Source organism: Alexandromys fortis, unplaced genomic scaffold (assembly GCF_014885135.2).
Source record: "Alexandromys fortis isolate MF-2015 unplaced genomic scaffold, M_Fortis_MF-2015_v1.1 scaffold_20, whole genome shotgun sequence".
NCBI lineage: Eukaryota > Metazoa > Chordata > Mammalia > Rodentia > Cricetidae > Alexandromys > Alexandromys fortis.
The window spans coordinates 1,199,398-1,216,509 of NW_026067903.1; the positions used below are offsets into that span (position 1 = coordinate 1,199,398).

Here is a 17,112-nt window from a genome sequence, read left to right on the forward strand (position 1 = left end):
ATTGGTTTAATTAGCCTGTAAGGGCTAGAGTTCATGGGCCAAGCAGTTCTTAAATGAATACAGTTTGTGTGTTGTTATTTCGGGCATGACCTAGCCAAGCGGCCGGGGTGTTGGGGACGCAGCCCCGCCGCCGCTCCATATTTCAACAGAGACCTTCACTATCATTGATCCAAAGAGAATGGATTCCAAAAGCCAGTACAAGCAGTAGGGATAAATACTGGTGCCACTGTCAGTGGCCCCCACTGTCTGCCCCAGCAATACAACTGCCACCCACATTCAGAGGGTCTAGTTTGGTCCAATGCTGGTCCTTCCCTGTCTGGCTGGATTTGGTCAGCTCTGATTAGCTCAGGTAAACTGTAGACCCCATCATGGTCTATACCTTTCTGCTGATATTCTCACTGCTTTTATTCTTCAACTGTATTTTGGGAGCTCAGCTCAGTGCTCCACTGTGGGTCTTTGCCTCTGTTTCCATCAGTTGCTGGATGAAGGTTCTATGGTGACATTTAAGATAGTCAACAATCTGACTACAGGGCAAGGCCAGTTTGAGCACCCCCTCCACTATTGCTTAGGGTCTTATCTGGGGTCATCCTTGTGGATTCCTGGGAATTTCTCTATTGCCAGGTTTCTTGCTAGCTCCATAATGGCTCCTTCAATCAAAATATCTCTTTCCCTACCTTCCATTTCTGTCCTTCTCCCTGGAAACAATGCAACTTTTGATCTATGATATAAAAGTCTCAAGGCACAGGGAGACATTGACCATGGGACAATACATTATGTATTGTATACAAGTTGTATACAATACATAAATTCAGAATATTGAATTTCAACTAGAGTGAGATCCATTAATGTTATAAATTTATCCTCCATATAAATGCAATGTGCTATATCCCAAAAAAACATGAGACAGTGCCAAGTATCCACACTCAAGCTGCACTGGCTATGAAACCTTAGATATGGCACTGACTCCCTCAAATTCAGTCATCTAATCTGTAAGTATAAGAAAGGATTATACCTCCTATGAAGCTATTAGCACGATTAAATCCTACAACATTTGCAAATGGCTTCTTGACGCATCATTTGGAGGGCTATTACCTTTTCAAGGAATGCTACTCCTCATTAGATGGAGAGAGTGGGGGAGAAAGGGCAAGACAATTGTTCATGCAATCTTTGGCCTTAGCTGTTCTTATTTCTTCCTTTGCGAATGGCCCTTTCTGACTCTCTTATAGATTCAGAAATCTGTGCCAGATACCTAAGAAGTGTGTCAGTGCTTCATGGGGTTATCTTGGCTGCTCCTGCAGCTATGTGAAAGTAAAAACTCTGTCTCTCACCCTGCCCTGCTCCTTCTGCTAGCTGGCGGTCCCAATAGCTCTTGATTAGACTACTTTGGAAATGGCTCAGGTTTCATTGCCATTATGATGGGTCAGCTCCGGAGCTGCAGGGTCTATGAAACATCATCGCTCCATTGCTCCTTTGCTCGTGTTTGTCTGTACAACAGCTCATCTACCCTGCCCAGACAGGCACAGGATGTGCTAACAAGCTCACCACACCTCCCGCTGGATCTGCAAATGGGAAGGAAGGGCTGCATCTCTCCCTCTTGCCCGTGTCCTGGATCTTGATGAGGGACTGTCTTAGTTCATGGGGACTCTTCCCACCATAGACACCATGCCTGCACAGGCCCGTGACTCTAATCCATCAGCAAAGGCTATAGCTGGCTGCTCGGTGAGGATGCCTTGGCAAGGGTGTTTGATTCCTCACCTCCTGGGAAGCCTCAGGAACACACTGCTGGAAAGTAACTGACTTTCCCCAGAGTTCCCCTTTCTGAGCTGGGTCGTCCATCCATTCCTGCATACAGTCCTCCTGTTCCATTAGCACCTGGAGACTTGTCTCTTCAGCTGAGGTTTTTGCCTTTTATCATGCTTTATAACATTGTTGTTAGAAAGTCTAATAGTTTGGTATATAAAGAAATAGAACAAATGGGCTGTTATTGCAGGTTTCATGTATATCTGACTAGGATTTAGGCTCTTCTGGACATGTTATAGATGTTATGGAAGAGGCTGAGACCCCCTCTGATGTGTTTATTTTCACTCTCTCTGTTGTGGTGTTCCCCAGCGAATCCTCAAATGAGGTCAAGCCTGGCAGTTCTTTCAGGTTTATCTGCTATGGTTTCTACAGGAGCCCTACAGTTAGATTGTGCAATGGGGATTTTAAAGTGTTCTTTGACCCTTAATTACTTGTCCAGGACCTCTGCCTTAAGGAATCCTGCATGAAGAGAGCTAAAGGGAACTGCAGTTGGGTATTATTATTATTTTTATTTCTCCCAGATCAAAAGGAAGATGTGACTTGGTTGGGTAGAGAATGTCTGGCACCAACTTTGGAAACTGTATTGATTTGCTTTTGGTGAAGTGTTCCCCCCGCCCCCCCCCCCCCGCCAAGGGGAGGCCTATGTTCAGAAGGGAAAGCTCTGGTTGATGTTGGGTACTTTCTCTCCCCTCCAGTAGATTTCTCCTTCACCATGGGAGAGGATTTTCTCAGGAACACAGGCTGGATGGAACATTGCAGCACTGTGCTCAGTATCTGCTAGGTGGTTTCCTGCAAGTGTCCTCGCCAGCCTCTGGCTGCCTTGCTCTTTACTGCCCCTGAGATGAGAACCAGTTCATCCAGCAGACCGTCAGCCTCCAGAACATGTATTTCTCCTGCAAACTCACCTCTCTCATGGACCTAAGGAGAGCTCGTTTTCACTTGGTTAGGTATTTGTTCTTCTTGTGAGGACAGCAGTGACAGTTTCCAAGCACTTAACTGTCAGACCCCAAAGAGGAATTCCTGGCTTACTCCAAGCTGTGAATCTCAGGCCAATATGTTTATGTATATATTCATATAAACACCTGTGTGATGGTATGGTGCACAAGAAAATTGCCTTGGTATATGGTAGCTGCCAACGTCTCTTCTTCCTCTTCCTCTCCTCCTCCTCCTCCTCCTCCTCCTCTTTCACTTCCTCCTCCTCTTCCTCCTTAATTCTGAAGTTGGGGATGGAAGTGGGGGACAATATGAACACATAATCATGAATACAGATAAATGTTAAAAAGTTAAAATAAACCGAAATTACCATATTCAGCCACACTCACATGCCAGAACGAAAATAAACCCAGGCTAGTTGTTATCAACATGGATATTCCATAGTATAGAATTTTGATTCTGATCTTGACCACAAGTAAGTGTAATTCATCATTTTATCCCATAGTTTTATCCCATTTGTCTAAGGGAGCTTAAAGAGCATGAAGAGAAGGCAAATCTCTTTATTAACTCTCTTCTCCTGGCATCAAGAGTTGGCCTGTGAGCACTGACTCACTTCTCAGTCCATAAGTCAGAACATCTATGGGGCTCCTTCTCCCCTATTTAAGAGTCAGTGAGGCAGGGCAAAGGGCATCAGGATTTGAGCATACAGCTCAGTCTAGACTTGTTTCAATCTGATGCCAGTGTTATTTGGTGTCTAAGTGGCATTAGGAGGATTTACTTAAGAATGGAACATGAAGTAGTGAGATACTCAACATAGTGTATTAAACCAATTTATGAGAATCCTTTCTGTTTCCTGGTGGCCCAGCAATGGCTAAAGAAATCATCTTGACAATGTAATGGTACTAAAAGATATGAGTTTTTTCCTTTCCATTTACTTTTGAATATTAAATTGTCATTCAATAGAAAGAGTATATCCATCAGTGTTTCAAACTTCTAGATCAATGGTCTCCACTGATACTTTATTTGTCCACTGTGAACTTAAAGCAGGTTGGTGAAAGTTACATTTTTGTTTATTTCCTTTCATGTAAATTTTTTTTCTTTCATTTTTCTGAACTATGCTTCATGGTTTAATCATTGGTCCTGTGGATAAGTCCTTGCTTCAGCTCATCTTGTCAACAAATCTCTCTTAATTCCAGAAGAATGATGTCCATAAATCCTCCTGTGTTTTGTTCCACAGAGTCAATGGTGGCTTACTTGCAAGTTCCTAGATACTTCAGTTCTTTCCTGGTTCCTCTCATTCCTCTCCCACTCCAGAGGCTTGTGGATTCTCCCAGAATACAGAGAGAAGTCAGAATTTGGCACAGAACTCACTAACTTTTAATAAGACTCTTCTGTCTTCTATAGTTCTAGAATTATGTACTGATCAATTGAGAGTCATGCTCCTTTTTATTCTCAAAACTTATATAGGTTACAAGATAGATATGAACATTTAAGAACACTTTTTTTTCATAATAATTATGGTTAACAACAAATAACTCCCTTCCTTTAGTCATTTGCTAATGAATGTTTTTGTTTTTGTTTTGTTTTACAAGTTATTTGTCTAAATGTAAAAATTGGACTATATGTTTGGATGTGTCTTATGAAAGATAATTAAAGAACTTTTACTAAAAATAATTAAAGCTCTTTTCATATAAAAAGTTGTTCTTAGCATGCAAACAATTTGAGTTGAAGGGACCCACCTTAGAACTTTGGGTTCTTTAAGATTCAAGGCCTTTCCAAGTCTCTTTTATAACACTATGGCATTATAAATATTTAAACACTCCAGTGATGCTAGATCCCACAAACTTCTGCTACGTTAATACTTTCATTAGATACAACAAAAGAGCCATTCCTCAACAAATAAGCCAATGATGTCTGTGCCCTTGAGTCCCAACAGCATCCTCCAGCATGGCACTAATTAGGGACTGTGAACAGGAGAGCAACAGTGACAGTCCATGGGAGTTTTCTAAATATAAACATATGAGCATAAAAAAGCAAAGGTCTACAATTCAATTTAATTAATTTTAAAACTTTGTTTATGCATTCATGCATGAATCCTCTATTGGCTTTAGGCTCAGCGATCTCACAAGTGAGAATCTTGGGATTATGGCAGACACACACAGCCTTTCCCAAATACCTTCTAGGCTAATTGAACAGAGAAAAGATAGGCTTTAAATATATGACAAGATTCTTCATTGTGGTCAAGTGGAGAGTTCAATCTAACTGAGGTTGTGTACTTTAAACTCCACATACAGATTGTTTTCCCTTTACTGTGTGTATATAAGTATGTAAATATACATATTAGTAGCTGCATATATGTGTGCATATTTTATGCAGATATATGCATGCATATCTGTATATATACAAGACAGTATGTATATATCTAAGATGGAATTATGTGTATGTCTAATATATATTTATGATACAAAAATATATATGCAGACAAACCCTATATATATTTGTGTGTGTATATATGTGTATATGTATATGATCAACCAAAGTACATCAATTTAAACATAAATAACATAATTCGAAAATAATCAAAGGTTGGGTGGGGCATGGTGGTTTATAAGTAGTCATAGTCCTGGGGAATTTCAAGCAGGAAAATCATTGGTTCATTGCTAGCCTGGCTATATATGAAGTCCATTTTTTGGACACCATAGAAATTTATAAGATAACTAGATATTACTATACATGACAATTCAACAAAAAATTGATGGCCTAAAGTAAATGGGCAAATTCTTCAAAACACATATCTTGCCAAAATCAAATTATGAAAAAATAAAAAGTCAAGTAGAATAACAAACATTAAGATTGAAACAATGGTGAAAGCTATGTCATAAATGAAAAGTTTATAATTTGGCAGTTTCATTCATGATTACTACCAAATATTTAACAAAGAACCGATTGTTAAAAAGGTAATGGGAAGTGAGTTTCTCACAACAGAATTTTATGCTCTCACTAAAACCTACTGATTGATTAATTATTTGTATGTGTGAGAGCAATCCTTTGCCAAAGTGTGGGTATGTATCACCTGTACGCCTGGTACTTACAAGCTTAGTAGAGGTACTCTGATCCTCTGAAACTGGAATTACATGAACTTGAGAGCTGCCACATTGATGCTGGGTGTGGAATCTGGGCCTTCTGAAAAAAAAAAAAAAAAAAAAAAAAAAAAAAAAAAAAACAGCAAGTGCTCTTAACCACTGAGGCATCTCTGAAGCCCCACTAATGTCCTTTCAGTAAAAGAAATCACGATTGAGAAATTTCTCTTTCCTATTCCCTCACACCTTCATCACCAATACAGGTGGATCTATAGCATTTCATTAAGGAATGGCTGAATCCTTCTGGGTCCACCTCATCCTTTCTCCTCTTTCATAAAAGATAAATGAAAGAATACATTTAATTCTTAAGATTGCTGCACTTGGTCAATAAATTACCAATCTCCACCTTTCAACCTGCTGCTGTCTCCTTGTTGACCCCTTGTCCCTTAGTTCTTTCAAAAATGTTTTGATATTTACCTAAACGTCTCTTCAATCTCCCTTCATTTTTTTCACCTTTTCTGTAGGTATATGTATTTTTACAGTTGAATTCCTTCTCTAATCTCCTCTGTTACTGTATAGGTGGTGTTTCATATTTCACATCTTCCTCTCTCATGCCCTGATTACTTTCTGCACCTCCTTGTTTATCCATGTTAACCTTTATCCTCTCTGAGTGTAGTTATTGGGATGTGACATTCTTAACCTTTGGGTATACATTAATTTGTCACTGAATATTTTCCATTTCCCCTCTCTGGCCTTTGTAGGATCCCATTATTATATCCCACAGAGCCGCCTCCAACTCTTATCACAATTTCGCAAAGAATGTCCCCTCCTAAAATGTAGCATTTCTCATAATGCATCATGTGCTGCCACACCAGGATCGTTTATCTGGTCAGACTGACAAACCACACTGCATTTTCAGTGGGGAACAAAACTTGGCGTGGGGTGCCTCCCCTCCCCCACCTTATTTTTTTGTTTGTTTGGTTTTTGTTGTTGTTTTGTTTTTTGTTTTGTTTCGGTGAATTCTCCTCAGACAGGAATTTGGATTATGCCATTTAAACAAGTTTAGTTTCACCTGCCCAGAGAGGAGATGTACTGAGCAGGCTCATCACCCTGTGTAATAGGACATGCTTTTGATTTGGTCCCTGCACTGGAGCAGCAATCCATCACCTCTTTCCCTGAAGACCTGCTTCCCCGCTGTGACTTTCTCCTCATCTTCAGCTGCACCTCTTCATGACTACATCCTCCACATTAGTTTGCATCTCTCTGAACATTTGTACATCATGAAATTCATTGAAAAGCAGTTGACATGAAAATCCGAGAGTAGTTAAAAATACTTGTAACCTCTTTCTGACTTTACTTAAAAATAGAAATTGGATTATCATGTGGGATACTTTAAAAAAAATAGTAAAATTACCCAAGCCATTGTTTGTATAAGCCCCCATTTTTGTTCCCTGTCAAACCCGAGAATGCTACTTTCTACTTCCTCATTCTAAAATTTATTTCCTTATGTTCTTAGCAAAGGAAACACAAAATACAGCTTTTGTCAAGGACTCCTCAATGTAATGTGAGTAGTGAGTGTTTAGGAGTTGATGGCTCAGCTCTGGAGGCAAACCTGCATCCCAATAGAAGGGACCAATGCTGTTATATGTGTCTGATGAGAGAGAGAGAGAGAGAGAGAGAGAGAGAGAGACAGAGACAGAGACAGAGACAGAGACAGAGACAGAGACAGAGGAGGGATTACTTTTCTTTTTGCTATGTATTCATTGCCATCTGATCAAGCAGTGGTTAGAAGCTTGATGGTGTAGATTAAAACTATAAAAGCCCGGCTGACTGTCCTGTGATTTTGCTTTCTTGTGTGTTGCCATCGAATAGGTTCCTGTGACTGGGAATAGCACTATGTTTGGAGTGGGGCAGTCTGTTTTAACTTGAGTCTGAAAACTCATACGGATCTCCAGGTCATGTGTCTCACTTCTCAGAACCCACAGACCCATATGTGGAGATAAGTCTGCAGCATGTACAACTTCCCTAAGGAAATGGTCTAGCATGTGATTCAATATCAAGACTATTGAATAAATATTTATTGCAGGAAGAAGTATGATTGTGCTGATAAGCAATGAAATGTGTGTTCACTGAAAATCTCCCCACAAGCTATATGACTAAAGAAATTCAATGAATTGAACAACAAAGAATTGTGCTTTTGATGTTTCATTATTAGAAGACCCTTTGAAGACACGTCAGCAAGTGTGTGTTCTTAACTAATATATATTTGTATATAAATATAGATATATGTATATGTAGCTATATGTATTATTTAGATATATGCAACTGTATATATAACTAATATGTATATTGCTTATATGTAGTATTTAGTTGTATATATGATACACATATATGCATACATAAATGTATACATTGACACAGCAGCATATCTCTCTATCATCTATCTATCTATCTATCTATCTATCTATCTATCTATCTATCTATCTATCTCCAAAAACAAAACAAAGCACAAAAACTTGGGTCTCCTGTAGTCCAGGTTGGTTTTCAACTCACTGAAAATTTCGTTAAACTCCCGATCCTCCTGCCTCTACCTTCCAAGTTATGAAATTACAGCTGTGTGCCATTGAGACTAGCCTGTTTAAATTGTTTAGTTAAAGATATTGAGCTTTGGGGACAGCTTATTTTTCTGTTTCAGTTGGCATTAATTTTTTTTGTCTAGTTTTTCTGTAGGTTTAAATATCACAACAAAAACCCATGGATATCATCACTGTATGATATATTTCTTGTGATACTTCCATTGTCCTCCTTAGTTTCATATGTCATATTTGGATAACTGTTTTAAAGAATCTCAGCCATTAGGAAATATGCAGAAGATGGCAGAGGTAGGTTATCTAAGATAGGATTTTGAGCATAATAGTCATTCCAGGTTTCATGCCTACTTCCCCTGCTGCATGCCAACCAGCTGCTTCAGGCTTCTACTCCCTTTAAAGGAGGTATTGATGCCTTCATGCTGTCTCTCCATGGTGAATTAAGTTTCTTAAAGCTTAAGAAGAAACTTTTGCTCTCCTCAGTGGTTACTATTAGGTGTTGTCACAATAACGCAAAACTAGTTAATGTACTCAGTTACCTCAGTCCTAGGATAGTCTGTGCTTTTCCTTTCCAATCTCTGAAGACTGTTCATTTATATTTTGTATTTACACTATTCAGAGTTTCGCTTAATTGGGGAAAGTGAAATAAGTATTGGTTCAAACATTTTCCCAAACCAGTATTTTTTAAGGATCTGGATGGTCTTTTGGAGAGCTCTGTAGTGATGGTGTATTTAACTGACATATAAAAATGATGCCTGCTTGTAGGATATCCTTGGTGTTTCAATGTATACAAACATTGTGCAGTACTGATAGCAGGGTAAGCATGTCTACCTCCTCCAACAATTATCATTTCTTTGTAATGGCATTTTTCATAAAAGTTTAAAGAAAGAACTGGGGTTTTAGCTCGGTGGTTAAATGCTTGTCTAGCCACAGGAGCCATGTTTGGTTTCCAGCAAAACACACATACACACACACCCCATCACCACCACCACCACCAGCACCACCAGCACCACCATCACCACCACCACCACCATCACCACCACCACCACACAAATATGCACATGCACACACAAATGCAAGCTGCCCGTCATGCATGCAGACATGCACACATGCATGCACTCACTCACGCATACACATACACTGAGGCAAGAAATGATTTTGAATTTAAACTTGTTTTATTAATAGCATCCAGTAGTTTGTGATTCCTTGCTTCCTTGTTAGAGCCTTTGTCACCTACCAAGAGAGTCTTGACTTCTCTTTCTCCTTTCCACATTTTGCAAAAATATTTTTCCAATAGTCAGATTTTTAAAAAAAATTTAAAATAATTAAAAAAGTAATTTTTAAAGCAAATAATTCTAATGGTGTTATATATATTTGAAACGATTAATTTTTATTTTAAAAAGGCTTTGGTATATAGGTACACTCATGTCTAAAATGTTTCTGTGATTTAAGGAGGGTCCCATGAATTCTAGGAAAGTGTTCTGCCCAGAGCTATATCCATGGTCCATGGTTATCATTTTGTATGTCTTTCTATCTTCTGTGTATCTAACTGTCCTTCCACCCTTCCATCTAGCTACATCCTATTTTCATTATAAGTCTGATCTTCATTGGAAACATATTTCCCCCTATATCTCATAGCAGAGTACTCTGGAAATGAGGTAATAAATGTTTTTGATGGGTTTGGAGGGCAAGGCATAGTTCTTTGATGACAGCAATGTAGTAATATCTTCAAGATGTCTTTTGGTAAATTTGCCCAAATAGAAAATATGTGTAATTACAGTGATGTTTAGACTAATTGGAGGGAAACAATGTCATAAATGTCTGTTCAAGGATATGTACATGTATGTATCCATATGCCTGTGAATGAACAGAAAATACTGCATGGGTGCATTGTGTTTCTCACAGGTAATTCCTCGATTAAATTCTCACACTTGGGATAAATTGTAACTCACAGCTGTTATTTAGGTCCCCCACACTACCCTACTCTTGAATTAGACTGACTCTTTATTCATCTGGATGACTTCTCCTGCTTGCTCTGTGCTTTGGAAAGTTGCACGTTGTCTCGGGTGATGCAGAATTGCTAGTCGATGATTGCTCAGAAGCAGTAAGGATGCATAGGAAATAGAGAGGACCAGAGAGCAGCTGGCCCTTAATGGCTTCACGGGAGAAAGAGGAGAATTAGCACAAAGAGACCCTTGCCTATGAACTCTCCCATCTTTGTCTGGTCAGGTGTACTGCTCAGGGCATTTCCCTTGGGGTGGGACAATTGAAAACGACAACAAAAACACAGACCCTGCATGACATACCTGAAGCCATTTACCTGGGGAATGTCTTTCAGCTGCTGCCGAGAGTGAGGGAGAGAGCATTTTGGCGGAGGGAGAAAATAGTAATAAAAAGGTGATAGCGCCCCAGGGTGTGTGTGGAGTAGGCAAAGGCAGATTTGAAGCACTGTGGGGACTCTTCAGGCTGGCTGTGCCCATGAGCCGCACCCCTACTGGCTGCACATATCTGCAGGCTAAATCCTGGGCTCAGCCTTCATGTGGCCAATGAAAATTGACATTTCCCATATCCCAAGGTTAGCTTAACAGTAATTAAAGCATCACATTGCGCGCGATTCTTTCCATTATAATTTAAGTGGATTTTATGCTATTTTAGAAACCATTCTGGTTCCCACTGTGAATAACGAATACAAATAAAGTTGAATGTCAGACCTGGAATACAAATCAAATAAGAAAACCTGTAAGCAACCCAAACATCTGCCCTCTCAGTCCCCAGTCTCCCGGGCTTCCTTTCTGGCTCCGCACCCTCAGAAATTTACCCTGGTTTGCTTTTTGATGTCAAGTCACCTCTACGAGCCATAGCTGTGCAATTAAGAATGTTGAGGTTCCTCTCTCCAAGGTATCTTCCTGGTTTCCATGTGTTTTGATAATCCATTCATCTTTCTAAGCATCTCTATTAGTGCCAGGTGAATTCCCGAAAAGGAGGTAGAACAGCTACACCTACTCTGAAATCAGAGGGTTGTTCTGACATGACTGGTACTCTTCCCAGTGCGAGAATGAAGATCTTGCTGGATTCATTCGGAGCCTCCCCATCTCCCCAGTGCTCTTCTAAATGCCCCTGCCTCACTGGATTCCTGACAGGGGCTCTCAGCAGGCATGTTGTCCTTCGATTGTAGATGTGATATGGCTGTGCTCTGACTTCAGTAACACAACAGAAGGTTTCTATCTGCGCGTTGCACTCATCTTGCTGTTCCATGACAGAGAAGAGGGAGTGGAAACCGAATTTTTGCACTGTCTAGCTTGAAAATAGCACAAGAAAAGGTTGAAATCTCAGGATCCCAGTTCTAAGTGGGTTGAGAGAGGGAAAAGAAAAGAGTTTGCTGCCTTTTCCCCATGGCTACCCAGGAACAGAAGAAGCACACAGGCTGACACCGGAATGCACAAAAACAGCAGGACTGGGTGTTTTGACTTTTTATTGTTATTAGGCTGAAAAACATTAATATTGTCATACAGATGGTCACCTATGTGGGAAGCTTATGGGGAAAAAAAACCCTCTAAATTGTGGAAAGACTTTTCTAAATTTAGGAAAGCATCAACTCCCAAAGCTAAAGGTGGAGCCGTGCTGCTAAACATATTAGTATTTCTTAATTCAAACACCTGTTCTGCCCGCACGACACACAAAAACGCTCTTATTTATTGCGTGCTCCTCCATTTCAGATTCAATCTCACTATAAATTCATCTCATGTTAATTTATGTGCAAACAAAGACACACACATTTTAAATATCCGAAATGCTGGAAATAAACTTATTTTTAATTTTGTGCTTGTTTTCCATTTGTCAACCAGCAAATGAAAGGACTGAATAAATCACGTACTAATTGCCAGCGGTGCTAAATTTAGTGTGAGATCTGGAATCCTTTTGATCAAAACCGCTGAATATGAAATCATCCTCAGCTCTCTAGGCAACTTTATCCGCCTTTCTATTCTCCATCTGTCAGTCACCTGGGAATTTGTGAACTATTCCATATGTCAGGCTTGTCAATCACAATGGGATGTGGGAACTATCTGCCTACTGCATAGGAATTCTTGCTAAAAAATTAATCTGCATTTAACTAGTAGTTCTATATTTTGAATACCACATTGTTTTGAAAAATGTTGTCTGTATAAGGTGAGGGGAAAATTGTATTAAAATAGTATAGATCAAAAGTCATGGTTTAAAATACATTTACAAATGGGTAATGGTTAGAAATACGGTATGGGGAGAGTGATACTGTGCACCATCAACACATTTGAAGTACAATGCCCTTTCTTGGTAACAGCAAACTTGGCAGAACTCCATCTCACCTACTGATGTTTGAAGTACATGCAAATTAAAAAGTTATAAGTGCATGGACATCTCAACATTTCGTGACTCCAAACTTCACCAGGTTGGCTCCGAGAGATGGATACCTCAGCTCAGGATGCTTCATTTTAAGCCAAAAGTCCCTAAAATATTTAATTGTTTCATTAAAATGAATATAGATATGGGATTGTTTTTGCCACACAATTGACTCTCTACATTTTTATGTCAAACAAGATAGAAAAAAAATCCAAAACTGAAAAATCATGTGTCATGCAGGAAGTTTTAAATAGCTGTCTAGTTTAACATGGAAATGTTTGGTCCTATATATTTAAGAGGGTATCTTGCAAAAACTATTAAAGATGAGAAAAGGTCAAATTAGTGTGAAAGAAAAAAGTTCTAGTAGTGCCAAAAACCCAACTTAGTGGTAGATGTTACACCTGTGGGACATTAGATGTCTCAGATTTCTTCAGTTCCTGTGATCTGAAGATCTGAGAGATGTTAACCATTAAGAATGGTGGAAATATTAAATTATATGTATAAAGTTCTTAAGAAAATGCCGGCCGATAGAAACTACTGGATACATGTTCTCGAATATTACAGTGGGGTCCATAGCCATTGCAAAAGGCCCAAAAAGGAGAATTCCACACAGGGAAATGACAGTAGGTATGTAGGAGCCTGGAAACCCTAAATGCTTTTGGCATATTACAACCACTTTGCAATCATTTGTCTCCCCTTTTTGTTCAATGCAGCCTGAGCTTCCAATTCTTCTGAGAAGGGAAATAAATATCAAGGTTGAGAAGATCTAAGACACACAAGGTCTTCTTCACTCTTCAAAATCATGCCTGAACTCTTCTCCCTTTGCTTACCCTCCAGCACTGTGCTTCTGGCCCGGGTCTTCACCTATGCTGAGCCGTTTGTCAATAACTCTTGCCTTACATATTCCTTAGGCTCCAGCTCAAATCCAATTTCATAGACCTCCGTTTCAATCTGTACCAGAGACTGCAGCTATACAGTTAACTATAATATCACACATGAGTTTGTCTTGTGCCCTTTACTAGTACATTTTACTCCAGAAATATTGGTTCCTGGTTGTATCTCCCAGTAGAGAGTGAATGTTGTCAGGTCAAACAACCCAGTTTGATTTGCTTCGTGTTGAACCAAATAGTGGCCCATAGTAGATGATCACTAGGTTTTGGTAAATTTAAGACCTATATTCATGAATGAATAAGTACACAGATGAACAGTAAAGAAATGATTATCTGGGAGTGTAAGTGCCCAAGCCAAGCAATGAAAGAATGTTCTTAATCACTAAGATTAACTGTATACAAAGGGACTTAGTAAGGAGAACTATACCTGGCAGAATAAATGTCCAGGACACCATGCAGCCATTTCTGTTTTCCCTAGCCATTTGCGAGCATCATCTTCCGAAGTCTTTTTCTATGTGTATGTAGTAGTCACTACCTTATCAACAATCTCCAAATGCATGTATGACTTCCTTGGAAATCTGCAGTTGCCTTACATGCCTGAACTGACTTTTCTCTCATTTCCCCATGACCTAGCATAGCATCATAGACTCTTGTCATTGCATTTTGTTTAATAAAATTATTTGCTGTGTTCTGAACAAAGTTGCCTTTCTGCTGTGCTTAGCTTAGATGCTTGTAGACTGCTCCCGTTCCTTTGATCTCTGTATGTCAGTTAACACGGACTACAAACCCATGGGCATGCATTCGACCACAACAGGAACTGGAGGTCAGAGGTTAGGACTAGGTTAGACCAGTGCAAGGCAATACTTTGTTATCCTTGAAAACAAATAAAAGAAGCAGGCGGTAAGTAGTAAGAAAGGGCAAGAGTTGGGAGGAAGAAGAGGAAGGGAAGAAGGCAGGGAACGAAGGCAGAACGATCTCTGCTTCTCAACAGCTTCTCTTTCGAAGACTCCTCTAACAAACATAAAACTGATCATCATTTTGTGGGGAAACAACACCGGAGAAGCAGCAGAAATTATATTTACTGATGTCTAAACCAGCTCTACCAGCTCATGGCGAAGCACTCAGAAAGTTCGCCTCGACTGTGCTAAAGTAGAACTAGAAGAAATTAAATCATAGTAAATAAGCAGGAAAAATGCTAAATTAGACCTTTAGATTCCTTGTTGTCGGATTCTTTTTCTCATATATGGTTAATGTGTCCTATAATCACGGTTGACACTCAGCCTTGTGATTAAATAAAGGAAGTATACAGATTATATATAATATATATCAATGTATAATTGGATGCTAGACAAACAAAATATTAATTAATGAGTCTGTTAAATACAAGACAAAAAGAAAATTTTATAATATCAGTAGATTTTTACATACCATTTGGTAAAACTTTACATGGTAAAAGTAGAAGAAAACATGGAATTTCAATAAACAATTATTATATGTCTGCATCAATTTTATATTTATAGATAAAAGTAGTTTAAAATGAATACATATAAGTATCACCAATAATGTTTAGTGCTGTAGAAAATGTCCTGGACAATGCATTATAAGGAGAAGAGAGAAATCCCATTATGAAAGATCTCAGTGTAGGAGATTCACTATTAGGGACCATGCTAAAGGTACCTAGAAACGCTAAAGGCACAAATCAAAACCATATGGAAATAAAAGAGACCCAGCACGAAGTCCCTATGGAACGCAACCTTGAAATTTTAATTGCTTCAGGATTAACTAAGTAGGAAATGTGTGTAAGGTCTAATTTTTAGGAACATAAGAAACTACAGAATGGACACATATGCTTGTCAAGTTACTCTCAAAAGAGACAGTATAATCTACCCATTATCATAACTAAGTTCACAAAGGCACGTGTTTGCTACAAAAATGAAAGATGTAGTATTGTTGAAGTTTAATTTCTGAAGATCTTTTTTTTACATTCAGCAAATTTTAATAAAACACCAAATTCCAAAACCTGGCTCAGAAGACAGCTCAGTGTATAAAGCAACTTGTCTTGCAAGCATGAGGACCTGAATTCAATCCATGTATGCATGTAAAAAGTTGGGTATGGTAACACACATCCATAATCCCAGCACTGTGGAGACAGAGATAGGTGGGTTCTTGGGGCTCCCTGCTTTTCTGGCAAGCCCCTGGTCAGTGACAAACTCTATCACAATAACCAATGTAGACAGCTCCTAAGGTATATATGCACAATAACAATAGCTCTGTTTCAAACACACACACACACACACACACACACACACACACACACTCACACTTCCAGTAGAAATGCTTTCTTATATTGACAACTTCTTACCTACAGGTAGAGAAGTAAAGTTGTTTAAATATAAGAATAGCATTAAACAAGTTAAATTATATATAATAAAGATAGAGTGATTAAAATGTCACAATATTCCATTAGGAATAAATGGATATGACAGCTAAACAGTGTAGATAGTATTAAAACTGATTCCTAGATGGTCATTTTGAGGGCAGGGAACAATAGTCTTACTAAGTTTTAGTGTTCTCATTCTACTGAACTCGAATTTTTACAAGTTGGAAGTTTTTCTGGGTGGAGCCTTGTCCTAAAATCACCTTCCCAATAGTGAAATGTTCCCTTCTTGTCACCAATCTCTTTAGTAATGACACCCACTTAGTCTACTCCCAGCCAATTTGTAGATGTAGCCATGTTGCTGGTTTTTTTCTTTATCTTTTTAACTAAAAATGCTAAAATTTCCTGTTATCCTTCCCAATTGGGAATTATCTTCCCAATCACAAGGTTGAGAAGACTTGATATACCATTTGTGAAATAAGAAAATATTTGCCAGTAAATTTCCTAGGTCCATACAGCTTCATAGTTAAATTTCATGGAACATTGAAAAAAAGTTAAAACAAGTGTTACACAAGCCCCTTTAAAAAGAAACTTGAGGGAGTATTTTTCAACTTGTCTATGAAGCTAACATTTTTATATAACAAAGTCTAACAAGGAAAACGCAACTGCAGATCAATACTCCTACTGATGTGAAGAAAATGTACCCTAACATAGCAGCAAATAGAATATGCCAACATATTAAAATAATCATTCAGCATGAAAAATTGTTTATTCCAAGAATGTGAGGATAGTTCACAATATGAAAATCAATTAATAATAAAATATACCATCCTTTGATATAGAGAACTGAGACAGATGGCTGTCATTGTTTATACTGGAAATGGCTCTGACAAAACCAATGCTCTTTCCTCAGAAAAAAAAAACTATATTTAAGAAATAGAATTAAATTTCAAACATGATAAAGATCATAAAACAATATGTACTTACTCTTATAGATAACAGTGAAAAATATAACATTCTCATTGAAATAATAAAGAATGGGAAAGACTACATGAAAGTCAACTTCA

At 38.6% G+C, this 17,112-nt stretch overlaps 1 long non-coding RNA gene across 1 annotated transcript in view; it reads right to left on the bottom strand.

Moving 5' to 3' along the window:
• Window positions 1-5,900: 5,900 nt before the first annotated feature.
• The window catches only part of LOC126497011 (uncharacterized), a 207,765-nt gene continuing 196,553 nt past the window's right edge, over window positions 5,901-17,112 (bottom strand). Inside the window, exon 7 of the long non-coding RNA XR_007590504.1 lies at window positions 5,901-5,916. This is a non-coding gene — a long non-coding RNA (uncharacterized lncRNA). The remainder of the gene's footprint in view (window positions 5,917-17,112) is intronic.